The sequence below is a fragment of the Geotrypetes seraphini genome, chromosome 4, assembly GCF_902459505.1.
Source record: "Geotrypetes seraphini chromosome 4, aGeoSer1.1, whole genome shotgun sequence".
NCBI classification, from domain to species: Eukaryota; Metazoa; Chordata; class Amphibia; order Gymnophiona; family Dermophiidae; genus Geotrypetes; species Geotrypetes seraphini.
The window spans coordinates 180,456,646-180,482,160 of NC_047087.1; the positions used below are offsets into that span (position 1 = coordinate 180,456,646).

The 25,515-nt window shown below is 45.1% G+C and overlaps 1 protein-coding gene and 1 long non-coding RNA gene across 9 annotated transcripts in view; one reads left to right on the forward strand and one right to left on the reverse strand.

Annotated features, from left to right (window-relative positions):
- KIFC3 (kinesin family member C3) overlaps nucleotides 1-25,515 on the reverse strand; it is a 184,542-nt gene that overhangs the window by 112,702 nt on the left and 46,325 nt on the right. The window contains exon 1 of one of the 8 annotated variants that reach the window (XM_033942228.1): nucleotides 18,600-18,639. The exons of the other annotated variants lie outside the window; for them this stretch is intronic. The gene's annotated coding sequence lies outside the window, so the exon portion shown is untranslated. Of the gene's footprint in view, nucleotides 1-18,599; nucleotides 18,640-25,515 lie in introns of those variants that run through there. 8 annotated transcript variants of the gene reach the window in all.
- LOC117359443 overlaps nucleotides 1-25,515 on the forward strand; it is a 74,181-nt gene that overhangs the window by 24,272 nt on the left and 24,394 nt on the right. Inside the window, exon 3 of the long non-coding RNA XR_004539238.1 lies at nucleotides 4,270-4,435. This is a non-coding gene — a long non-coding RNA (uncharacterized LOC117359443). The remainder of the gene's footprint in view (nucleotides 1-4,269; nucleotides 4,436-25,515) is intronic.

Sequence of the window (25,515 nt, forward strand, 5' to 3'; positions counted from 1 at the left end):
TTCAAGCAAGTCTGCTTGCGAGCTTCCGCATTCAGGCTCTGCCGATGATGTCACCCATATATGAGAATAGGCTGCCTGCTTGTCCTGGGATAAAAAAGAAATACAGTGATTCGTAAAGAAAAAGAACACAAACCGTGGTGAGAGAAGGCAAGAAGTAAGTAAGTTGAACGCAGAGAGTCAAAGAGGGACTTCTCGGCTCCACGGAAAACTGAGAACTGAGGAGACGTGCCTTGTGCTGGGCAGGAAGGCACTGGCACATGTACAGTATGGACACTGCCAAAAACTTCAGAGTGAGAATAGGTCCTCAGAGAAGTCTCTTAACTTGTAGCATACCATACTTTGCTTTGTTGCCCCTTTTCCTTAAAGAACATATACAAATACCAATTTAACACATTTATGTAGAAAGATTTGCTACAGTTTTAACATATGACATTCATATTTACTATACTATACAGGTTTTGTATCTCACAATTTTTCAACAAGGATTCAATGCGGCTAATAAAAGACTTTGTACAGCGTTTAACAGTAGGAATTGTGAATTAGGTAAGAGATATCAGTAGACACATATATACTGGCTAGAGTCATATGTTTATGTGGAGAAGAGATATGTCTTAAGTGTCTTCTGGAAGCTTAAGTAAGAGGAGACCTATCGTACAGAAGTTGGGGAGTTTATTTCAAATGTACGGAGCTTGGAATTCGAAGGTGGACTCAAACATCTTTTCTGATGGATTTGTTATATGTTCATTTATTTGGATGTATTCACTGCCTTTATGAACAGATTCACTTAAGATGGTAGACAACAAGTTTAGCTTGACAAACAACCTACATTGCATTAATAGCATAACAATATTAAAGAGACGAAATGTCAGCATAATACACAATTAGCATTTAGTTTGCCTAACAGCAGCAATAATACTCTCAATAACATACTCATTATGGGACATTTATATAACAAAAAATATGATGTGACAGCAGAATACAGATGAAATACACAACAGGCAGCGTAGTAGAACATTTATATAACAGATATTATGCTCATGATCAGTGGCATACCAAGGGAGGGGGGGGGGGCGTCATGGTCCGGGTACTTTGCTGCTCTGTCGGTGTCGTGCTTTCCTATTTGTCGGGATCTGCCTTCACGGAAGCACAAAGAAGGTGGGTCTGGCAGAGAAGAAGGCCCAACACTGGAAAAAGCGAATTAAGGCTGCCGATACAGAGAGCTCACATACCTCTAGACCTGCCTTCTAAAGCAGAAGTAGAGATGGCAGTGGCTGGCCGCTGGAGGCAAAACTCTGAACAGGCTTCTTGTGGCTTAGTTGCTGGGGTGTTCCTCTGCCGCGTCACTGATGACGTCACTGGTGACGAGGGCGAGAAAAGCCCTAGTGGAGCAGGTCACAAACAGCCCATTTGGCGCTGCTTCTAATGGTCGGCCACTGCTGCTAATGCCACTGGAAGCCTGAAGGAATGTCAAATCTCAGGGGTGGGGGAGGAGGGGGGGTTGGCCGGGTCAGGAGGTGCTGCACAGGGGGATGAGAAGGAGGGATGGAAAGCTGCTGCACATAGAAACATGAAGGCAGATAAAGGCCAGATGGTCCATCCAGTCTGCCCATCTGCAGCATCCACTAACTCCTTCTCTCCCTAAGAGAGTAGAGAGGGCAAGATTATACCAGAGTGTACACCAATGATATCACTGGAAGACTTCAGTATCTCTTCCTACATCTGTTGGTAGAAAGGGGACACAACCCACTTGTGCTGGTATAGCAAAGACAATAAGAAAAGAAGTAATACAGTATTTACTAGCTACTGGTAAATCTGTAACTTTCTTTTAAAAATTGACCCATGTGTACTAGAACTCACAAATCATCAAGAATACCATTCTATATTTAGAGATAAGCTCAAGCTCCAAACAGTAACATTTGTTTCAAAAAGATTATTGCGTTTCCTGGTTTAATAATTTTGAATGTTCAATAAACTGCACTAAATTGCAGGAAATTTATATTTCACATGGCTTTTAGCGCCAGGGCCAGTTCTACTATTGAGCAACTTTTCAAAAATGTCTATTGACTTATGTAACTAGGGCTCCATAATGGAGTTCCTGCACATAGCCCTGCCTGCATCCCTCTCAGCCCACCTCTTGTTTAATGTTCCCAGCATTAATGTAAAGCAACTCCAACAAAAAACAACCAACTTTCATCAAGGACTCTTTCCACCCATACTTTTCATTCCTTAGCCACCCTCTCCCTTGCTTGCCTTCAGTCATTGCTGGCCATTTCTAATCCAATGCTCTCTTATCCAGCAAAGTACTTCACCCTGCTTTAGCCTAAACTTGTCAATAACCTCTCCACCATAACTTCTAAGCCACAAGATCATCTATGTATCTTATTCTTTGGAGCTAAAGAGGGACTGTCCTTACATTAAGTCTCCATCATGTGTCACAAGAATTCACATTTCATTTTCACATTAACTGATGCAAGAAAAACATGGGACTGAAAAGATCCAAAGAGATCTCCTCCCATACCTAGTTATTACCGATAAAGACATAATGGGAAGTTTACCTCAGGCAGTTTGTCATCTACAAATCTTTCACTACTTATCTGGAAGAAGATCTAACAATTCTTCTGGCATAAGCCTGTCTGTCTAGATTATGTAATCATATAAGTAGACAAAATTAATTCATATTGGAATGTAACATTCAAAGCCATTATACCACAAGACAAGCAGTAAGTAGTCCTCTGATCACTCACTCACTATGCCCAAACTCTGATACAGTTATCCAGCATTGCACAGAATAGCAACTTTACAAATTTATCCATTTTATAATTTGTTAATGGAAAAATATTAGATGGTTTTCCTTTTGAAAACTAGCTCAGCATAACCTGGCTGAAAATACCCAAATAACCACAAACAATGCAGGCATTGCCAAATTGATTATGGGAACAGAAACTTGGTCTGGTTCTGTCATACAAGAATGAAGAACTGGACAGCAAATAAAGATTAATATTATATTGGGCTCTAGGAAAAATACACGTCTCTCACACAGAACTAGTGCTTCCCGATTCACTTCAGTGAATCAATTCAAAATGATTTGTTTCCCTCCACAATTGGGCTCACCGATTCAGTGTACAGCCCCTACTCTCAGTGACGCATGACATACCTCCAAGGCCTCCTAAAGCAGCAGCAGTGGATGGCTAGCAGACGCAGACTCTAAACAGGCTTGCTCGCGGCCTGCCCCACAGGGGCCTACCTTCTGCCATGTCACTGATGATGTGGCAGAGGGAAGCCCAGGTGGGGCCGGTCCCGAACTAGCCTATTCAGAGCCTGCAACTGCTAACCGTCCACTGCTGTTGCTGCTGCATTAGGAGACCCAATGGTATGTCAGACCTCAGGGAGGGGGAGTGGATCAGTTGCTGCACAGGGTGGAAGAAAGGAAGAATTGTTGGACACAGGGTGGAGGAGAGGAAGGGAGTGCAACAAAGAGGTAGAAAGGGGTGAGAGGAAGAAATCCTGGATATGGGGGGGGTTTATGCATGGAGAAGAGAAATGGAGAAATGGTGCAAGGGGAGAGAGAAACATTTCACATAATGGAGGGGAGGAAGGGAGAGATGATGCATGGAGGGGAATAGAGAGGTTTGACTCAGGGTACAAAGTAGGGAGAGAGAAATGGTAGACAGTGAGAAATAAATGTTTGATATAGCAGTGGAAGGAAAGGTACAGAGATGGAAGATAGATGGTTAGCACAGAGAAAGAAGAAAATGGTCATATGAGCAGGAGACCCTGGTAAGCGAGTTAACAGAAGACAAATAGAAACGAGAGCCTAAGACTAACATGATTTGGATTATAAAATGACTAGACAAAAAAAAGGTAGAAAAAATAAATTTTATTTTCTATTTTGTGATTACAATATGTCACATTTGAAATGTGTATCCTGCCAGAGCTGGTGTTAGACAGCGAGCGTGAGCTAGGACCTAACAGAGAGGGAAAAGTCTTTTTTGTTTACTTTGTTTATACCACATCATCGGTGTGGGGTTGGAGAGAGCAAAGGGTGGGTGAAGAGGCTACAAAATAAACCCGCCATGACAGAAGGAGCCCAGGAGATGAGCCATTAGAGAGATGAAAGCTCCCGTCTTATATTCGAGTCAACCATTTTCTCTCCTTTTGGTGGGGGGGGGAATGGGGTCTCAAGTTATATTTGGATCGACTTATATTCAAGTATATAAGGTATACCCCTTCCTCAATCTCTCCTTTTTTACCCCATCTCTCATTTTCCAGTGGCTGCTGCTAATTATCAGAAAAAGAGGAGAAGGAAGAAAAGAAGATAGTGGCTGTTTCAGGCCATGTCCTCCTTCTCTACTGCTCAGGAAAGCCATATGTGCTGCAAAAGGATATACGTGCATGTGTACACACAGATGTGCCACAAGAGATGCAAGGTGTAAAGGTGTGTGAAATGGGGAGGGAGGATGAGTTATAATTGTGTGTGTGGTGAGAGAGGGATTTAGAGTACACTGGAGAATGGAGGGGGAAGAGATTTGAGATAGCTGTATGAACACGTGTGCCCAGAGGAAGGGGTTTGGAAAGTGAGGTACAGAAAGAACTTGGATTTGGCTGGGAGGTGGTCAAGATTGAGCAGGGATAAAACCTAAAGCTAGAGAGTGTCAGGCCTGAGACAGTCCTTTATTATGTGAGAACTCTACACACACATGGACGCTGCAAACAAAGAATACAGAATTTAAAAAAAAAAAAAAAAAAGCTATGCAGAAAGTTTAAAAACTTTGTGCAGAACTCCCCAGAAAGCACAGTTACTTACTGTAACAGGTGTTATCCAGGGACAGCAGGCAGATATTCTTACATGTGGATGACATCATCCACGGAGCCTCGGTATGGACAGCTTTAAAAGTGCATCGCAACTTTAAGAAAGTTTGCAACTGCCCACACTGCGCATGCGTGAGTGCCTCCCGCCAGATGCAGGCTCACAGCTCCTCAGTTCCGTAAGAAAGCTAAGAAGCCAACCAGGACAGGTGGGTGGGTTGTGAGAATATCTGCCTGCTGTCCTTGGATAACACCTGTTACGGTAGGTAACTGTGCTTTATCCCAGGACAAGCAGGTAGCATATTCTCACGTGGGACAGAGGGAGTGTTGGCCATGAAGAAAATAAATTTTGCAATATTGCTTGGCCGAAGTGATCCTCCCATCAGGAATTGAATTCAAGACAGTAGCGAGATGTGTGAACTGAAGACCAAGTAGCAGCTTTACATATTGCATCAATAGGAGTTGAGTTTAGGAAAGCAAGAGAAGCTGCCATAGCTCAGATCTTGTGGGCTGTGACACAACTCCCAGTTGCAGCCCAGCCTGAGCATAAAAGAAAACGATACAAACCATATAGAGATAGTTTTCTTGGATACAGGACATCCCAACTTAAAGGAGACAAAAAGTTGAGGAGATGCTCTATGTGGCTGAATTCTCAGTAAGAAGGAAGCCCAAGCTCGTTGGAAATGAGAGGATGAAGAGCCATTTCTCCAGAATGAGAATGAGTCTTTGAAACGAACACTGGAAGTATGGTAGATCAGTTTAGATCAGTGGTCTCAAACTCAAACCCTTTGCAGGGCCACATTTTGGATTTGTCAGTACTTGGAGGGCCGCAGAAAAAAATAGTTAATGTCTTATTAAAGAAATGACAATTTTGCATAAGGTAAAACTCTTTATAGTTTATAAATCTTTCCTTTTGGCTAAGTTTTAATAATAATATTGTAATTTATAGCTAAAGAGATATGATCAAGAAACTATTTTATTTTACTTTTGTGATTATGATAAACATACCGAGGGCCTCAAAATAGTACCTGGCGGGCCGCGAGTTTGAGACCACTGGTTTAGATGATGCGCATGATTACTTTTGAAAGGAACTTCAGATGGGTGAGAAGCACAACTTTGTCATGATGAAACACTGTGAATGGTGGATCCGCCACCAGTGCTTGAAGTTTCACTCATTCCTTGAACAGAGGTAAGAGAGGTTAGAAAAAACCACTATCCAAGTGAGGTATTTCAAATAAGCCGAGGACATTGGTTCAAAAGAAGACTTCAGAAGTCTAGCGAGAACAACCTTGAGATCCCAAACTATTGGAGGTAGTTTGAGAGGTGGTTTGACCTTAAAAAATCTGTTAATGAAACTGGACACAACAGGATGAGCAGTTAGATGTCTACCATCAGCTGGGCTGTGAAAAGTATTGATAGCACTAAGATGAATTTGAATTGAAGTGGTCTTGAGGCCTAAATTTGATAAATGTAGAAGAAATCCAATACTGTAGAAATAGAGGTGGATACAGCATCATGACGATGAAAAGTACACCAAGTGGAAAACCACATCCATTTCTGCTGGTAACACTGCTGTGTAGATGGTTTTCATGATATTTCTAAAATAAATTTGACAGAATGAGAAAGATAAAACTCAGTCCATGTCAACCCAAGAGGTACCAAGCTGTCAGGTGTCCAGCCTGTAGATTGATATGCAGAAGATATCTGTGACTCTGCATGAGGTAGAAGAAAAAAACAAGGATGCTTAGACTACTGAGGGCAAACAGAATCATGGTGGCTAGTTCCTGCTTGAGCTTGGCAAGCGTCTCAAAGATGAAAGGGATTGGAGGAAACACAAAGAAAGTTGTGTGTCCAATCCAGAAGAAATACATCAGGTTCTAGGCTTTGGGGAGAATACTGCCTGAAGCAAACTAGAGGCAAGGTTTGAATTGTGGGGGGACACAAACAGGATCATACGAATAGTCCCCCAAAGAGAGAACATGTGATGCAGAACTGCAGAGTTGAACATCCACTCATGCGGCTGAAGAAACCTACTGAATCTGTCTGTGAGAAAATACCGTCTGCCTTGAAAATCTTATGGGCCTCTTGACAAAGAAGGAGAAAACCCTTGCTTCCTTGCTTGTTATGAAGTAGATTGCGATCTGAACGTCCGTAGGGATTAGGAAGATGTAGTCAGTCACAATGTGCTGAAATGTCTCAAGAGCATCATAGATTGCTCTGAGTTTCAAAAGACAAAGAAAGAAAAAAAAATGGATCTAGTAGACTAGCAACTTCGAGTGCAAAGACCCTCCAGATAAACTGCACAAGCATATGAGGACAAGTGTGTGGTCAGAACCTTCTGAAGTGGTGAGTTTCAAAAGATACAAAAAGAAAGAAAAATGGATCTAGTAGACTAGCAACTTTGAGTGCAAAGACCGTCCAGATAAACTGCACAAGCATAGGAGGACGAGTGTGTGGTCAGAACCTTCTGAAGTGGAGGTATGTAGAACAAAAAAACACTCCTGGAAAGGAAGGAAGAGCTCATCTATCACTGCAAACATTGTCAAAATGTAATGTGTTGCGACAATAGGTAGTGAGCTGGAGATCACTGACGTGCAAGAGTCTATTGAGGCGTCTTAAGATGAAGACTCTTAAACAGAGTAACATGCACCATGGAAGCCATGTGACCCAGGAGTACCATCAGATATCTGGTCAAGATTGATGGGAGAAGATAAGTCTGAATCTGAGGAAGAAACAGTCTGAAAGAAAAAGTGAGGCAGAGCTCTAATAAATCGCAGATTTAAATAAAATTGAAGTTGGGATTTGTGAAAAAAAGATTTTGAATCCCCAGTGCAAGGACCCATTGTGAGGTTGGATCACTGATGAGTCAATTGTCCAGACAGGGAAAACCTCCCAGATACCCTGTCTTAACACTGCTGCCACTACAACCAGGCCCCTTGATGACTACTCTGGAAGAGGATTCAAGGCCAAAAGGTAGGACTCTATCTTGATGATGATGCGCTATTTGAAATCTGAGTAATTTGTAGAAGCTCGGAAGCACTAGAATACGAGAAGAAACTTCTTTTCAAATCTAGGAGTAATAATAATAATAATTTATTTCTTATATACCACCAAAGCCGTAATAGTTCTAGGCGGTTTACAATAAAGAAGGGCTGGACAATCAGCGAATGGGTACAATCAGCAAAAGGGTTCAATCAGCAGATACAGTCAGCGAAAGGGTACAATCAGCAGATACAGATATAATTAATATATGTAAGCAAGGAACTGGTACAATAAGGGTCAAAGTAAGGAGATCGGGAAGGAAGGTACGGAGGGAGGTCTTGGGGAGCAAGGGTAGGGTAAGGTGTCTTAGGCTACAAATCGGTTAAATAGATTAGTTTTTAATAATTTCTGCAGTTTAGGTAGGATGAGGAGTGTGAGAAAATATTGCTCAGCCAATCATTTAGATGACCTGCTTGGAAGGCTAGAGTTCTGTTCAGGTATCTTTTGTAACGGCAGGCCTTTAGAGTTGGATGGCTGAAGAGATGAGTTCTGCGAGTGGGTCTGGATGGACAATCTAAGGTAAAATGGGGGACCATGTATAAGGGGGCCGAATCATGGATGGATTTATAACAGAGGCAGGCAAACTTGAACAGCACTCTTGCCTCCAGGGGCAGCCAGTGGAGTTTTTGGTAGTAGGGAGTTATGTGTTCCCATTTTTTCAGCCCAAAGATCAGTCGAATTGCCGAATTTTGGATGATACGTAGTCTTTGAATGGTTTTTTTGAAGGATCCCAAGTAGATAATGTTGCAGTAATCGAGTAAGCTCAGGATGGAAGATTGCACCAGTAAGCGGAATGAGGGTGCATCGAAGTATTTTCTGATGGTTCTTAGTTTCCAAAGGGTGGAGAAGCATTTTCTGACTAGTAGGTCAGTGTGAGATTCAAAGGTGAGGTTGCGGTCTAGTGTCACTCCGAGAATTTTTATGGAATCTGTGATGGGAAAGACTTGACCGTTCAAGGAGATTGATGAGTCTTTGATTTTGTTGTTTGGACTGGCCAGGAAGAATTTGGTTTTATCTGAGTTGAGTTTCAATTTGAAGTCAGACATCCATAGTTCGATTTGCTTGAGGATAGATGCCAGGTGACTTTTCATCTCAGGAGTTACGCTGGTTAGGGGAAAGATTATGGTAATGTCATCAGGTTTTGCAATAGGTTCCCTAGTGTAGCCAGGTAGATGTTGAACAGAGTGGGGGACAGGGGAGAGCCCTGCAGGACTCCACATGTGTTTACCCAGCTGGAGGAATGTGTGTTGTCGCTGTAAACTTGGTATGATCTTTTAGTTAGGAAACCCTGGAACCATTTTAAAACATTGCCCAAGAGACCGATTGACTCCAAGCATAATCGTCATGATCTGAGAGGGAATATAAAATTATCAGAGGCAACATTTAAAACTTTTCCCTCCAGTGGAAATTTATTCAGGCTTCTGAGGCCTAAAATTGGCCCTAGACCTCTGCTCCCTTTGGAAATAAAGAAATACCAGAAGTAAAAACCCTGGTTCTTCTGTAGATGTGAAAACTTTTCTTTGAGAAGATGACGACGTACCATCTCCCAAAGAAGAAGAGGCAACTTGAATAAAGACTCTCTTGGAGATGCGAAGGCGTGGAGGGGCATAATAAAAAAAACATCTAAGTCCCCTTTTGGCCTAAGGCCTTAAACGTTGAAAGTAGAAGCAGGGAAAATGTCCATTATAAAAAAAAAACATCCAAAAGGAGGGTTTTTTTTTATAATGGCCTGTTTCTATGTTCAGCTGTTTAAACGCCCAGACCACCACAACGTCTAAACTTATACCATATAATCAACCTAAAAAAAGCCTAAGCCCAAACGTCCAAAACAAGGGCTTTTAGGCGAAGGAGGAGCCCATGCAGGTCCCAAGCAATCTTTCTTGTTGAAGTTTCTCAAACATTTCTGCAGGATAGTATACCGGGCACAAGTTTCACCCGGTAGTCTGGGCAAAAGGACCTGAAGCACCAAATGCTGGGAAGAGAGGTTGACCTTGGGCACCTACAACACTATTTTTTTTAGCCCACTAGTGGCCTGGGAAAAAAATGGTAAAAAAGACCGCATCAGCCAAAGCGATGGCTGAGGAAAAAATGAGTCTCGGCAGCCAAAGCATCCGAGAAAAAACTGGAAGAAAACCTTCTTCATTTTTTATTTTAAAAAGAAATTAAGTTAAACAGAAATTAAGAAAAAAAAATGCATGCGTGGGAAGGCATATGGCAAAAAACTGAGCAATGTTCAGAGACAAGACTTCTTAGCTCCATGGAAAACTAAAAACTGAGGAGCTGCGAGCCTGCATTGGGCGGGAAGGTACTCGCGCAGTGGCGATGCATTTTTAAAGCCATCCATATCGGGGCTCCGTGGATGATGTCACCACACGTGAGAATATGCTGCCTGCTTGTCCTAGGATAAGTAAATTTTATCTATGATAAAAATCCAGGAAAGTGATCACAGTGCTACTCTATATAATGTAAGGATGCTGCATTATACGAGTATAGAGCGCCATTCTTTGTTTATAAAAACTGTCAATATAGTTTTTCGGCTACTTGGAGGCTCTCAGTGGATACAAAATAATATGTTCAATGTTTTCAAATCAAAAGATACTATTGTTAGGTACCGTATTTTTCACTCCATAAGATGCACTTTTTCCACCCCCCCAAAAAGGGGGTGGAAATGTTAGTGTGTCTAATGAGATGAGGATACAAATTTGTTAAGCCTGCTGCCGCTGCAACTTTTAACCCCCACCCCCCGCCGCATATTTTTAAAATCCACCCTTCTGCCGCCACATATAAAAAAAAAACAAAAACCAAAAAACGCCACCGCTGTATCTTTAAAACCCACCCGCCCTCTGCCGTCGTACCTGGTGGTCCAACATATGTATTTCCCAGCCAGCGACGCACAGGCCAGAAGTGCAGAGATCAGGAGCAAGCCCTCCATGCTCCCGTCTGGGCCCTGGCCTATCTCCGAATGGCTGCAGTCAGCTTTCACGGGACTCGCACGAACTGACTGCAGCCATTCGGAGATCGGTGCGGGCCAAGGCGGGAGCGCAGAGGGCTTGCTCCTGATCTCTGTATGCCGCTGGCTGGGAAAGATGAGACAGCCATCTAAGGAGGGAGGAATTTAAAAAGGTACCGGGGGAGGGATGATTAAAGGTATCAGGGGGAGGGGGGGGAATGATTAAAAAAGGTACTAGGGATACATGGGGGATGATTTAAGGTACTGGATGGCACATGGGGGGTATGGAGGGATGATTTAAGATACTGGGGGTATGGGGGATGATTTAAAGTACTGGGGGCAAGGGCCTGCATGCCTGCCTGTCACTAGGCCATTAGGCCTGCCTGCTCTGTGCCCTGACCGCCCTATCCCGGCCTACTACTAGACCACCAGAGGGGGGGACCGGGGACAGAGCCTGGCATGGAGGGGGGACAGGGTACAGAGTCTTGCAGGGAGAATTTGGTTTAGAATGTTTTTTTTTCCTCCTCTAAATCTAGGGTTTGTCTTATGGTCAGGTGCATATTATGGAGCGAAAAATACGGTACTTTATCCAGTGGAATCAGAATAATCCAGGAGTGACACTGGAAGGCAAAAGAGGACTAACAGGATTGCAGCAGAGTTAAGGACATGCAAGGGTACTCTGGGGAACAGTCTCAAAATAAGAGGGGTGTAAAAAGCCAGCTAGCTACAGGTGAATGGGCTGATGATTAAGCCTTAGATTTATATACCATATCATCTCCACAGTGTGTGTGATGTGTGGTGTGCAAGATATAATACATCAAAAGGTTAAAAAAGTAATTCACAAGAATAATGAGGAAAAGATCTACCCCCTGCCCTTTTATGAAGCCACATTATGGTTTTTTTATCGTAGACCATGGCGGTAAAAGCTTGATATTCATAGAATTCCTATGAGTGTCTGAGATTTTACCATTGCAGCTTGCGATAAAAAAACTAACGTAGCTTCATTAAAGGAGGGAGGGGGGGGGGGGGTAAGTCTCCTTTAGCAATGCAGTAGATACAAGCAGTACAACTGCTAAACAATTTTCAAAACAGCATGGGCAAATTCAAAGTCCAAGGGTAGTTCTAACTGAGTTTTGTACCAGTTCTCAAAAGGTGTGTTTGTATACTTTCCCTCTGAAAATTGCCTAGGAAAATTAGCAACTGCTTTTCTGTGAGTACTTAATCCAAGAGCAAGCACAGTTACTTACCGTAACAGGTGTTATCCAGGGACAGCAGGCAGATATTCTTGACTGATGGGCGACGGCACCGACGGAGCCCCGGTACGGACAATTTTAGAGTGATTGCACTCTAAGAACTTGGAAAGTTCTAGAAGGCCGCACCGCGCATGCGCGAGTGCCTTCCCGCCCGACGGAGGCGCGCGGTCCCCAGTTAGGATAAGCCAGCTAAGAAGCCAACCCGGGGAGGTGGGTGGGACGCAAGAATATCTGCCTGCTGTCCCTGGATAACACCTGTTACGGTAAGTAACTGTGCTTTATCCCAGGACAAGCAGGCAGCATATTCTTGACTGATGGGTGACCTCCAAGCTAACAAAAAGAGGGATGGTGGGAAGGTTGGCCATTAGGAAAACAAATTTTGCAAAACAGATTGGCCAAAGTGACCATCCTGTCTGGAGAATGCGTCCAGACAATAGTGAGATGTAAAAGTATGAACTGAGGACCAAGTAGCAGCCTTGCAGATTTCCTCAATAGGTGTGGAACGGAGGAAAGCCACAGATGCTGCCATGGCTCAAACTCTATGGGCTGTGACAGAACCTTCCAGTGTCAGTCCGGTCTGAGCATAACAGAAAGAAATGCACACTGCGAGCCAATTGGACAGTGTACGTTTAGAAACAGGATGTCCCAATTTATTCGGATCAAAGGACAGAAAGAGTTGAGGGAATGATCTGTGGGGCTTAGTACGGTCTAAATAGTAAGCTAAAGCCCGCTTACAGTCCAAAGTATGCAGAGCCTGTTCTCCAGAATGAGAGTGAGGTTTCGGAAAGAAGACAGGCAGAACAATGAATTGGTTGAGATGGAATTCAGAGACAACCTTAGGGAGAAACTTTGGATGTGTACGCAGAACCACCTTGTCATGATGAAAGACGGTAAAAGGTGGGTCTGCTACTAGTGCATGGAGCTCACTGACCCTCCTGGCAGAGGTGAGAGCAATCAAGAAGAGAACCTTCCAAGTGAGAAATTTGAAAGAAGCCGTGGCCAAAGGTTCAAACGGAGGCTTCATTAAGGCTGAGAGAACCACATTAAGATCCCAGATCACAGGAGGTGCTTTAAGAGGTGGTTTCACATTGAAATCTGGAGACCAAGGGATGAGCTGAAAGGAGTTTCCCATGGACTGGCTCATGAAAAGCAGCAATAGCACTGAGGTGGACTCTGATGGAAGTAGACTTGAGACCAGAGTCAGACAAAGAAAGAAGGTAATCCAACAAGGTCTCCACAGCAAGGGACGTAGGATTATGATGATGAAGACGACACCAGGAAGAAAACCGTGTCCACTTCTGATGGTAACATTGCAGAGTGGCAGGTTTCCTGGAGGCATCCAGAACAGAACGAACGGACTGAGACAAAAGAGTATCATTCGAAGTCAGCCCGAGAGATACCAGGATGTCAGGTGCAGAGACTGGAGGTTGGGATGCAGAAGGGTCTCCTGATGCTGTGTAAGCAGAGAAGGAAATTGTGGAAGTAGAATAGGTTCCCTGGAACTGAGTTGAAGTAGAAGGGAGAACCAATGTTGCCTGGGCCACCGTGGCGCAATCAGAATCATGGTGGCCTGTTCCCTCTTGAGCTTGAACAAGGTCCGGAGCATGAGAGGCAGAGGAGGGAAAGCATACAGGAAGAGATTGGACCAATCCAGGAGAAATGCATCCGCTGCCAGACGGTGAGGAGAGTAGAGTCTGGAGCAGAAGTGGGGCAGCTGATGATTGTGAGGAGCTGCAAAGAGGTCTATCTGAGGAGTGCCCCACTGAGCGAAGATGGACTGTAGAGTGAAAGGATCGAGTGTCCACTCATGAGGCTGGAGAATTCTGCTGAGCTTGTCCGCTAAGGAATTCTGTTCTCCCTGAATGTAGATAGCTTTCAGGAATAGATGGTGATCTGTGGCCCAAGCCCAAATCTTCTGGGCTTCCTGGCACAAGAGGCGAGAGCCTGTCCCACCCTGCTTGTTGATGTAGTACATCGCAACTTGATTGTCTGTGCACAGCAGGAGGACCTGAGGAAAGAGAAGATGTTGGAAGGCCTTGAGGGCATAAAACATCGCTCTGAGTTCCAGGAAGTTGATGTGATGTTTCATTTCCTGGGCTGTCCAAAGTCCTTGAGTTTGGAATTCGTTCAAATGAGCTCCCCAGGCATAAGGGGAGGCGTCGGTGGTGATGACAAGTTGATGAGGAGGTAGATGGAACAAAAGACCTCTGGAGAGATTTGAGGATATCAACCACCATTGTAGAGACTGACGAAGAGATGATGTCACAGATATGTGTCGTGAGCAAGGATCCGTCGCTTGGGACCACTGGGTCGCTAGGATCCATAGAGGAGTGCGCAGGTGGAGACGTGCGAAGGGTGTGACATGAACTGTGGAGGCCATGTGACCCAAGAGTATCATCATTTGCTTGGCAGAGATGGAGCGTTGATGAAGCACCTGCTGACACAGAGATTGAGTGTGAAGACGGTTGGACGGCAGAAATGCTCTCATGAGGACTGTGTCCAGCACCGCTCCAATGAATTGAAGTCTCTGAGTGGGGATGAGATGAGATTTGGGTAGATTGATCTCGAACCCCAGAAGTTGTAGAAACAGGATGGTCTGGTTGGTGGCCTGGAGTACTGTCTGAGAAGAATTGGCCTTTATCAACCAATCGTCCAGGTAAGGAAACACCTGAAGGTGGTGGGAACGTAGAAAGGCAGCCACCACAATCAGACATTTGGTGAACATTCTTGGAGAGGAGGCAAGACCGAAGGGTAGCACCTTGTATTGGTAATGACAATGATTGATCATGAAGCGGAGGTACTGTCTGGAGGCCAGATTGACCGGTATGTGAGTGTATGCTTCTTTGAGATCTAGGGAACATAGCCAGTCGCCTTGATTGAGAAGAGGATAAAGAGTAGCCAGAGAAAGCATCTTGAATTTCTCTTTTACCAAGCATTTGTTGAGATCGCGAAGATCTAAAATGGGTCTGAGATCTCCTGTTTTTTTGGGAACTAGAAAGTAACGGGAGTAGAATCCCTGCCCCTTTTGATCTAGAGGAACTTCCTCTATGGCGTTCAGAAGAAGGAAGGATTGAACCTCTTGAAGAAGGAGGGAAGACTGAGGAGTGTTCAAAGCAGACTCTCTTGGCAGACTTTGGGCAGGAAGAGTCTGGAAATTGAGAGAGTAGCCGTGGCGGATGATGTTGAGGACCCACTGATCTGAGGTGATGATTTCCCAACGGCTTATGAAATAAGTAAGGCGTCCTCCTATGGGCTGCGGAAGATGGGCAGAAGGAGGGAGACTGGCTATGTCCTGGAGAACCAAGTCAAAAGGGTTGAGTTGATTTCTGTGAAGGGGGAGGTTTCACCTGCTGTTGCTGCTGTGCTGGTCTAGCAGCTTGCCTCTGTTGTTGCCTCTGACGCCTGGGTTGTTGCTGGGCCTGAGGTAAAGGACGAGCCACAAATCTACGTTGATAGGCCGATTGCTGGCGAAAAGGCCTGGTAGGTGGGGTCTTCTTCTTTGTCTTAAGGAGAGTCTCCCATCGAGTCTCATGAGCTGAGAGTTTCTGAGTAGTGGAGTCCATGGATTCTCTAAACAGCTCATCCCCCAAACAAGGTGCATTGGCCAGTCGATCTTGATGATTGACATCGAGTTCTGAAACTCTGAGCCAGGCCAGTCGCCGCATAGCCACCGACATAGCCCTGGCCCTAGAGGTCAGCTCAAAGGTGTCATAGATTGATCTGACCATGAACTTGCGCAGTTGTAAGAGCGATGAAGAAGTTTGGCGAAAGGCGGATCTTTTACGGTCAGGGAGGTATTTCTCAAAAGATGACAAAGTCTGAATGAGATGCTTAAGGTAAAAAGAAAAATGGAAAGCATAGTTCCCTGATCTATTTTCTAGCATCGCATTTTGATACAACCTCTTGCCAAACTTATCCATCGCCTTACCTTCTCTGCCAGGAGGGACAGAAGCGTATACACTAGCCCCCATGGATTTCTTTAAAGTAGATTCCACCAGTAAAGACTCATGGGGGAGTTGCGGCTTGTCAAAGCCTGGAATAGGTATGACCTTATATAAGGAGTCCAGTTTGCGGGGAGCTCCTGGGATGGTCAAGGGTGTCTCTAAATTTTTGTAAAATGTCTCTTTTAATATGTCATGGAGAGGCAGTTTGAGAAATTCCCTTGGAGGCTGGTCAAAGTCCAGAGCATCTAGAAATGCCTTGGATTTTTTGGATTCAGCCTCCAAGGGAATAGAGAGAGAGTCACACATCTCTTTGAGAAAAGAGGTAAAAGAGGTTGAATCAGGTTTAGAGGAGGGATCTAAACCAGAAGGATCCTCTTCCCCTGATGAACACTCTCCCTCCGAGAGGAAAGGGTCCTCCGAATCACCCCACAGATCAGGGTCCCTCACCTGAAAACTGCGGTCCCGGGAGTCCGGTGTGGAGGGTTCTAGGTGTCGAGTTTTATGCATCGACTTACCAGACCTCTGTGAAACGGTACCGGGAGATGTTATAGGCTGTGTCGGCACCGAGGTTTGAACAGCCTGGTGTAAGGATCTCGGTTCCGGCGCTAAGACCGGCATTGATACCGAGGAAGTGGTATGCATCGGTACCGACAAGGTGAATGCCGATAAAGGAGGCTGCTCCACTGCCGGTACCGGCGGCTCAGACCGGACCGGGACTGGAAGGCTCGGTGTCAAAAGAGCAGGGAGCAGCTGTTGGAGTTGTTCTTTGAGCTGGACCTGCAGGACAGCGGCAATGCGCTCGTCCAGTGAAGGCACCGGTACCGCTTTTTTCTTCTGCGGTACCTTGGGTGCTGCTCTACACTCCGAAGAGGAACCCGATGTCGAGGGGCTAACCTCAATCGGAGCAGAGCACTTCCGTGGGCGCCTCGAGGTCGGCAGGATTGGGCTCGCTGCCAACTGAGACCGGAGGGCGCTCCAGCGGGGAAGGCTTCTTAGCCGGCTTACCTGAGGGATGCGACGCCGGCGCGGTATCGATGAAGTAGGTGCCGTCGGGGCAGAAGCCGGAACCGGTGCCGCTGAATCCGACATCTCGGTACCAAATAATAATCGCTGTTGGATTTGGCGATTTTTTAAAGTTCTCTTTTTAAGAGTGGCACAGCGGGTGCAGGTGGACGCTCGATGGTCAGGACCAAGACACTGTAGACACCAGTTGTGCGGTTTTGTGAGTGAAATTGGTCGAGCGCACCGCTGGCACGTCTTAAACCCGGGTTGAGGGGGCATGAAGGTAAAAATGGCTTCAGCCAAATCGAAGGCCGAGGCCTCGATGGTGGCAACAGGCCCCGCTGGGGCGAAACCGAAAAAATGAAAGAAAAACAAATTAAGTTTTTTTTTTGGTTTTTTTTAACAAAGAAAAGAAAATAAAATGAGGGAAACAATATTTCCCAACGAGTTTACGCGAGCGGGAAGGCGAAAGAGAAAAAAGTTTTCAACAGCCGTTGAAAAGTGCGTCTTCTTAGCTCCGCGGAAACTAAGAAACTTGGGACCGCGTGCCTCCGTCGGGCGGGAAGGCACTCGCGCGTGCGGCCTGCTAGAACTTTCCAAGTTCTTAGAGTGCAATCACTCTAAAATTGTCCGTACTGGGGCTCCGTCGGTGCCGTCACCCATCAGTCAAGAATATGCTGCCTGCTTGTCCTGGGATAAAACAAGCATTCAGTTTGGAAAATGAAGTACAGCAGCATTTCCCTAACCATGCGGGTAAATGGCTTTTGAAAATTATTTTCTACAAATAAAAGTTTTGGCAAGCTATTGAAAGTGGTCTCATCATCTCTGCCCCTCCACTGCACCATGGTCCTCATCCCTCACCCACCAAATAAATAGCTATTTTCACCATTTGGGAGATTTGGGGAGAAATCTGATTGATTTCAAGGAAAATATGCATGAAATTTAATATTACGTCTACACAGATTTTTCAACAGAAAATGAAGTACCTTTTAAAAATCTGTCTGAAATTTATATAGTTAAATTTTTGCTGTTGAATGTAAATCTTATAACCAATCTCTCACCACCCTCCACCCACCCCCAGGATAGATGTATTTTTAAGAACTGGGTCTGTGGATTGTTCTTATCTATCTTTCAATAGAAAAAAAACACCTTCAGCACCTTACCCACAATTATTTCTGTGTTGTTTTGTAAGTCTCGAGTTAACTGAATTTCAACATTTACAATACAAGTTATGGATACATACTCTAATAAGAAGGTAAGCTTAAAACACTGCCTCAACCCTCCGCAAATACTAAAATAATTTTAAAAAAAGATAAAGCTGATATTAGAGCCAAGATGTACGTTTCTGGATTACTACTGCTGATCAAATGACCAATAGCTGCTACACAAATACATTGAAACAGAAAATCATATACAATGGATTTAATGTAGAGGCGGATACAAGTTCTCCCTTTATCTTTCAATATCTATTCTAAGCAATCCTTCGTTCCCCATTTGTATTATTTAGCATTCAGGATAACTGATGGGTAGGATAGGTATATAGGCTTTCCTTAGAAAGAGTAGCTTGTGAGTGTTCTGGTACATCTCCTTCTCTTACCGTACCTCCTTCACCTGTCTCTTGGGCTCTCTTCGATTTCTGTCTCCTACTCTCGCTCTCTTTCCTTTTCTCACTATTTCTCCTCCCATTTTCTACACATATGAAAAAAAAACCCAGTCTAGGTGGAGAATGTGACACACGTACATCAAGGAGCTGCCCCGAAACCAGAGACATCCCTGAAGTTAAAAAGTAGAGCAGAAAGCCAAGAGGGGTTGGCCCAACCAAGCCTGGACAAGTTGAGAATGCCAAGTGATGAACTTCATACACTGAAGTTTCTTTCTCACGGTATACAAATTCTGCCCTAGGGTACATCTGCAGAAACTTCCTACCTTCAGCACATATCTAGCAGACAGCTGAGCAATGCTGTGCATCAGGTCACATACTGAAGTATGCAAGCACAGTGAAACAGACCTGTGATCAGCAAAACAGGGTTTCAATTAAAACAATAATAAACTAAGCTTCATTTCTGGCCCATGCAGCAATTTAGATCATATGTTTATAAAGTGATTACAGCAGCATGAAATTACTTAGGGTTGTATACCTGGGGCACACAGTTGGCCAGACTATTCTAACAGCATCTCCCACCCTGTACTGCAGTAGAACACACTCCTACCAAACTGAATAATGCCTACATTTGGACACTGCTCTAAAAAGAGATTAGGTTTTTACGTTGCTAATATTTTTTCTAATAGATAGGTGTGTCATTCTGGATGGATGGGTAATATCCTCATGCTCACAAGCCATGCAGAATGAATCCATTCCAGCTTTTGAATCCCTCCTCCTTCACTAGAGCACTGCAGCCACCTTCAGTTTGTATCAAAGCAGGCGATAGCTCCATATAGAAAGAGATTTGAAGGAGTAGTACAGGGAAACTCCAAACTATAACTCTGTTCTGAAATTATAACAATACATGTTAAAACAATGAAACATCAAAATAGCATAACAATCATGCGAAACAGAAACATTTAGAAAGCTCAAATAATTCCCCAATGTGTTCTAGCAATAGACTATTCTTCATACCCTTAAGGTTTGACTGACATCCAAATTTCATTTTGGACTCAAACATTCTGAATGAAATAGTAGGCAGGCGCAGGAGATAACTGACAGAGCCGGGCTCTAGAATGACACGGACAGCTGATAAAGTGTACGTGCACTTTAAGAACTTTAGAAAGTTTGCGTCTGACTGCACCACGCATGCGCGAGTGCCTTCCCGCCTGACATAGGCACACGGCTCCTCAGTTCAGATAGCCAGCTAAGAAGCCAACCAGGGGAGGTGGGTTAGGTTGTGAGAATATCTGCCTGCTGTCCCTGGATAACACCTGTTACGGTAAGTTATCCCAGGACAAGCAGGCAGCATATTCTCACATGTGGGTGACCTCCAAGCTAACGAGAAAAGGGACGGTGGGAGTGCTGGCAGTTAAAAAAATAAATTTTGTAATACTGCTTGGTCGAAATGTCCATGCCGTTTGGAATAGGATCCCAGACAGTAATGAGGTAAAAGTATGAACCGAGGACCAAGTAGCATCTTTGCAGATTTCATCAACTATTGCTCTGAGATGGAATCTAGTGGACTTGAGGCCAGAATGAGATATATGTAGAAGATAATCCAGAACCGAAGATAAGGAGGTGGATTTTGGTTCTTGATGATGAAGACTGCAACAAGCAGAAAACCGAGTCCATTTTCAAATATAACATTGTCTTGTGGCTGGTTTTCTGGAAGCATCTAATATGTCTCTGACAGATTGAGAAAACTGAAGGTCAGGTGAAGTCAGCCCGAGAGCTACCAAGCTGTCAGGTGCAAAGACTGCAAGTTGGGATTAAGAAGAGAACCGTGATTCTGTGTAAGAAAAATATGGAAAAATTGGCAGAAGAAGTGGCTCCCTGATGCTGAGTTGAAGTAGAAAGGAGATCCAAGGCTGTCTGGGCCACCAAGGAGCTATCAGAATCATGATGGCAGACTCCTGTTTGAGTTTGACAAGCATTTTGAGAATGAGAGGAACAGGAGGGAATGCATAAAGAACCTTGTTCGTCCAGTCCAGGAGAAAAGAATCTGCTTCTAGGCGATGAGGAGAGTACAGTCTGGAACAGAACTGGGGTAGCTTATTGTTGTGGGGAGACACAAAAAGGTCTACCTGAGGGGTTCCCCATTGAGAAAAAATGGGATGGAGAGCAGCTGAGTTCAGCATCCATTCGTGTGATTGAAGGATGCAACTTAATTTGTCCGCTAATGAATTTTGCTCCCCTTGAATGTAGGCAGCTTTCAAGAAGATGTTGTGAAGAACTGCCCAATTCCAAATCTTTTGGGCTTCTTGGCAGAGGAGAAGAAATTCTGTTCCTCCCTGCTTGTTCACGTAGTACATGGCTATTTGATTGTCTGTACGGATGAGAAGGACCTGATTTTGATGGTGATGATCTGTGACAGACCAAAGACCTTGAGTGCGGAGATCATCCTGGTGAGCCCTCCAAACATAGGTTAACAAATCTGTCGTGAGAACTTTCTGATGAGGAGGCGTTTGAAACAGCAAACCTCTGGAAAGATTGGAAGAGAGCATCCACCACTGAAGAGATGGTCGTAGAGAATAAGTTACTATAATACAGTGTTCTCCCCAGAAATTTTTTCCAGTCAGGTGGCATGAAAAGTTGCCGGGTGGGGCAGGATGGGGAAATTTGGTGGTGGGGAAAATTAACCCCCTCTTTTACTAAAGTGCGCTAGCATTTTTAGCGCACGCAATCCCATGTGCTATGTGTTTGCTCGCTCGGGTGAAGAATCCTGTCCCACTTCGGGGGAGAGCCTGGAACTCTTAGGCAATCACAGCGCAGGATCGAGCTGAGCGTCATTGAGCCCGGATCAAAGGCCAATCCCTCCCCAACCCGGAAGCGAACTGATGCAGGGGTTAGAGGGAGTCCTGCCACCTAGAGAAGGAAGGTTGGATCCCACTATGAGAGGGAAGCTTGCACTGGACTCTTCGGAAAAAGAGCAGGCAAACAAGGTCAGCTAAGTCCCTGCACCAGAGGAGAAGAGGTGAGAGGTGCTTCGGGAGGGAGATATTTTTGGGGAGTTGAAAAAGCTGGCCGGCCTGGAACTTCCTCTCAGACATCAGAATTGACATCAGAGGTGAAGTCTTGCGAGTCCGGTGCTTGTACGCACCTGGCCTGGCTCGGGGAGGCAGGAAGAAAAATATCGCAAAGACAACGTGATCGACTCACATTGCCTTTGCGATCTACTGGTCGATCGCGATTGACCATTTGGGCAACCCTGCAGTACAGTATACTGCTGTTATGGTATCCTGTCCTGACCTGAGGAAAGGGGTTTAGTCCCCCCAAAATTGCCTTATTTCCATTTCCTAATTATAAACTTTAATCAATACAGTTACAATACTGCTTGATCCTATGTAAAGCAACAACAAAAAATTTCTACCTTTTGTCGTTTCTGCTTTAATCATCTTCTCTTCGCTCTCTTCTTTCTATTCAGCATTTGTCCTCGCTCCCTTTCATGTAACATCTGTCCTCTCTCTTTGCCCCTTCCACCCAGCCTCTGCCCTCTCTCTACCCCTTCCATCTACTGTCCACCCTCTCTCTGCCCCTTGCATCCGTGTCTGCCCTCTCTCTGTTCCATAGGGCATCTTCCCTCTTTCTATGTTTTTTCAATAAACTGTATATCCTGTGCCTTTTCTCTCCTTTGTACACGATTCATTTGAGCTTCACCCCTCTCCATTTTTTTTGTCTCTACCCCCTCCCCTATGCTCTGGCATCTCTCTCTTCTCCTTTCCTTTCTTTCTTCCTACTCCACCCCATGGTCTGCCATCTCTTTCTCCTTCTCTTCTCTCCCCTCATGCCCTGGCATATCTCTCCTCTCCTATTTCTCCCTCTCCCTCCTTCTCTGGCACCTCCTCTCCTTTCTTTCCCTCTGGTCGGGCATTTTATGTCTCTTTAGTTTCCCTTCCCTCCCCCCATGCCCTGGCATCTCTCTCCTCTCCTTCCATCTCCCCCTCCCACTCCATCATCTGGCATCTCTTCTTCCTTTCTCTCCTTCCTTCCTCCTGGTCTGGCATCTGTCTCCTCCCCCTCCCCCACATACCCTGACATCTCTCCCCCCCCTCCATGGTCTGGTAGCTCCTTTCCTTTTCCTCCCTCCCATGGTCTTGGCATCTCTTTCCTCTCCTCTCCCTTCCCTGGACTACCCTCTCTCCCCTCTCTCCCCAATTGGATGCAGCAGCGGCAGCACTTCTCTTTCCCTATCCCCTCCCCAATTGGGTGCAGCAGCACTTCTCTTCCCCTCCCCCACCCCAGATGGGTGCAGCAGCAGCAACATATATTTTCCCCTTCCCCCATTGGGTGGTGTAGCAGCAGCAATATTTCTCTTTCCCCCTCCCCCCTTGGGTGCAGCAGCAGCATTTCTCTTCCCATCCCTCCCATTGGCAGAGTCGCAAGCTTCTTTCCATCGCTAACCTATCTTCCATAGGTCAGCAACAGAGGGAAGCTTACAACTTGCTGCTCTTGCTTGCTTCAGGCCTTCTTCGCTGCTGGGTCCTGCCTACTTTCTGCTTCCGCGAAGGCAGAACCCGGCAGCAAAGAAGGCCGTAAGCAAGTAAAAGCAGCAAGTACGGGAGCAGTCCTTTTTTTTCTCTAGTGTAGGGGGCAGAGATATAGGCTAATGAGGTGCTCCGAGGCTGAGAGAGCTGTTACCTGCCAGGCTTATTACTTCCAAAAGATGAGAAAAGTTTGATTGCCTCAGATTCGATCTATATAAAAACAAAAATCCCCATTTGCCTCTATGTTTTGTCTCTGTGCTAAAAGATACGATGCAGTGGACTCATTACAGAAATCTCGTTTGTGTGATCGCAGGCTTCCCTGATGTGAGAGGGGACCACGGCTTTCTGCTTATTTTTCAACTTTCCTTTCTACAGCTATTCCTGGATGCGGTTTTCCTGTTTAGTTTGTCCTAGTAATTTCTTAAAAAGAGGAAATCTGGCTTTTATTTAAACTTATCGGCTTACCTTGATGATGGATTTGTTAACTAATTTTATTGAGGTTTTGAACCTTTTCTGACATTTTCTATGACAGTTTAATAGTCAATGCAGTAAACGTCTTTAAGTCACGCTCCAGGGCTCTAACATGCGCGTGCCGGCTTCCCTTCTCTTCTCTCCCCCCACGGAACGTAACATGGTTTCGGAGGGAAGAGAAGGGAAGCCGGCACGCACACGTTAGAGCCCCGGAGCATGGGTTTGATTCGCATGCTGGCGCAAAAAAAAAAAAAAGGCAGGAGTCAAACACAATTTTTAGCGGCGAGTCAGCCCGGGAAGGAGCATTGGCGGCAGCAGCAGCAGGATTAGCTGGGTGGTCATCTAAATTAGCCGGGCGGAACACCCCGCTAAAAGGCCCTAGGGAGAACATTGAACACTTTCTAATTTTTTAACAGTTTGCTTCGAAAATTCTTGTTTGCTTAATCACTGATCTTAACATACCCTCCATACTCTTATTTATCTGCCAGAAATCCCATAAAGTTATGTCCTTTGAATCCTCTGGTGGACTCGGTTCTGGCTCACTAACCTCCAACCCAGAAATTGCCACAGGAAGTGAAATAAATTTTAACTTGGAGGAAGTGGTCAAATCCGAATGCCCACCTGAAGATACTACAGGAACCAAATTGGATCCAGTGTCCCTGGACTTTGGCGGAGGGGGAGAAGTTCTGTCCAGTGGACTTAAAGATGCCCCTGATGTTGAAGCCATATTTGAAATAGAGACCAAATGGCGGTCCATAGGGCCGGCTGAAGCTGGGCTTAATCTTCCTCTTACCCATAAATACACATATGTTTAAATCATTTTTATTAAAGCATAAACATAGCAATGAACAAAGCATAGCACAAATTTCAAATAGCAGACAAAGCCAATCCCCACCCACCCAACCAACCCCCCCCCCCTCCCACCCTCCCACCCACCCCGGCAGCAGCGGTAACAAATCAAGAAAGATAAAGCAAAGGGGAAAAAAGAAGTCAATTAAGTACCCCAAAGTTGGTGTTGAACATAAGGAGTAAAAGTCAAGCTAAAAGGGTACCAGCACTGAGTGTATAAACGTCCAGCTTTAGTTGACAAATCCATCACTTCACGACGTTCCAGTAGCATTTGGTGTAACATTAATGCTCTCCATTGAGGGACAGTCGGAGGTTGTGGTGAAAGCCATTGCAGCAAGATACATTTTCGTCCCAGTAATACAGTTTTCCTTAAGAATGCTGCACAACCTGGTCTAGGTGGGTGGAATCGAATCTGCATCGTGAAAAGGAAAGTGGGGTGCAATCTCCAAGAGCAATGCCAAAGTCGTGCCACTAAAGACACTAGCTGCATCCAAAAGGAAGAGATCATGGGGCATGACCAAAACATATGTCCAAACGAGGCCATAGAACCAGCACATTTCCGGCAACTGTGGTCCGCACTTATCCCAATCACATGCGCCCTCTTGGGCGTACAGAAGGCTCTCAGCATAAATTTGTAATTTCTTTCCCTCTCAATCGAGGACACCGTCGTGGTCCTTCCTGCACGAATGCCTCTGCGAATCACATCCGCTGCAATTGGTAATTGAAGATCAGCAGACCACCTCTGAGCCAAGGCAAGAAAGTCCAATTCACCCGCCCGTTTCTGTAGCCCCTTATGGAAGAATCTGAGGGACATTGACTCCGGAGCAGTGAGTGCAAGCGCTTCTTGCAATCTGTCTTGTATATCCTCCTGCAACCTCCCCGTTGTCAAGGACTGTAAATAATGTGTAAGCTGTCGATACGCAAACCAGTCCATAGATGATAGCCGAAACTGCGTTTGTAGGTCTCTGAAGGGGATCGGTGAACCATTATCTTGTACGGTCTGTGACACATATTGGAGGCCCGCACTAGACCAGCGTCTGAACACTGCAGAGTCCATGCCAGGTAAGAA